General features: G+C 41.6%; 1 protein-coding gene across 1 annotated transcript in view; it reads right to left on the bottom strand.

Moving 5' to 3' along the window:
• Positions 1 to 1,320, bottom strand: part of LOC128249705 (homeobox protein rough-like) — a 157,948-nt gene that overhangs the window by 89,387 nt on the left and 67,241 nt on the right. The window lies entirely within an intron of this gene.

Raw genomic sequence — 1,320 nt, 5'->3', positions numbered from 1 at the left:
TATATATATATATATATATATGTATGTGTGTTTGTGTGTCTGTGTTTGTCCTCCCACCATCACTTGACAACCGATGTTGGTGTGTTTACGTCCCCGTATCTAGCGGTTCGGCAAAAAGAGACCGATAGAATAAGTACTAGGCTTACAAAGAATAAGTCCTGGGGTCGATTTTCTTGACTAAAGGCGGTGCTCCAGCATGGCCTTAGTGAAATGACTGAAACAAGTAAAAGAGTAACTAGTTCAGTTATAGACTCTATAATGAAAAGCGTTCCAATAGTGACACAATCGTCTTCTGAAGTATAACTAAGACTACATTATCCAATATATTCTTTCTTTTTTTTTAATCAGTGTTGTGGCTTGAAAGAGTTTGGGCTGTTATTTCTAAGAATCCATCGGGTACATAGAGGTTCCCACGTTGGGTCGCACATTGTTATATTACTTACTGGATGATCTACAGGGAATGTGTTGGGTAAACAGTGTTGTTTTATTGTGCAGTATAACTTGCAATACGGAAATTAAAGTGGCTTCAAAAGGGATAGAAAAACTTTGTTTCGGGTTTCTTTGATTAAGCCTTATTTCTTTTGTTATATTTTGTTAGTGTTTTTTTTTTTTACTTTGTTTGTCCTAAGATTAGTTTTCTATCTTTTCTTTGTCCCTCTGCATTTTCGATTTTTACTTACGTTCTTTGCTGGGGTTTCAATGTTGTGTGAAAGTAGTTTTGAGGGAGTGGTTTTGAGGTTGAGACGATTCGGAGTATTGATATTTGCATATGGCGCAGGAGTGACTGTGTGGTAAGAAGCTTGCTTCCCAACCACATGGTTCTGGGTTCAGTCCCATTGCATGGTATCTTGGGCAAGTGTCTTCTACTATAGCCTCCGACCAACCAAAGTGGATTTGGTAGACGGAAACTGAAAGAAGCCTGTCGCGTATATATATATATGTTGAGACTCCCTTCGGTCATGACTGACCATGGGATCGCACCTAGAAAGTTACCCTCCCAGACACAAGTCCGGGCAAGGTTGTTTATGGAAGACCAGCAGTCGTCCATGCATACCGGCCTCCCCTCTCCAGGCCACCTGTGTTATCCAAGGGAAAGGCAAAGGCCGATACAGCTTGGCACCTGTGACGTCACAACTCATTTCTACAGCTGAGTGAAATGGAGCAACGTGAAATAAAGTGACTTGCTCAAGAACACAACACGCAGCCCGGTCTGGGATTCGAACTCACAACCTGACGATCGTAAGCTCGACGCTCTAACCACTGAGCCATGCGCCTTCACTTGTATGTATGTATGTGTATATATATATGTGTGTGTGTGTG

The sequence above is a fragment of the Octopus bimaculoides genome, chromosome 17 (assembly GCF_001194135.2).
Source record: "Octopus bimaculoides isolate UCB-OBI-ISO-001 chromosome 17, ASM119413v2, whole genome shotgun sequence".
NCBI classification, from domain to species: Eukaryota; Metazoa; Mollusca; class Cephalopoda; order Octopoda; family Octopodidae; genus Octopus; species Octopus bimaculoides.
Note: the sequence above shows the minus strand (reverse complement) of the source record. Positions and strands in the feature narration are given on the sequence as shown.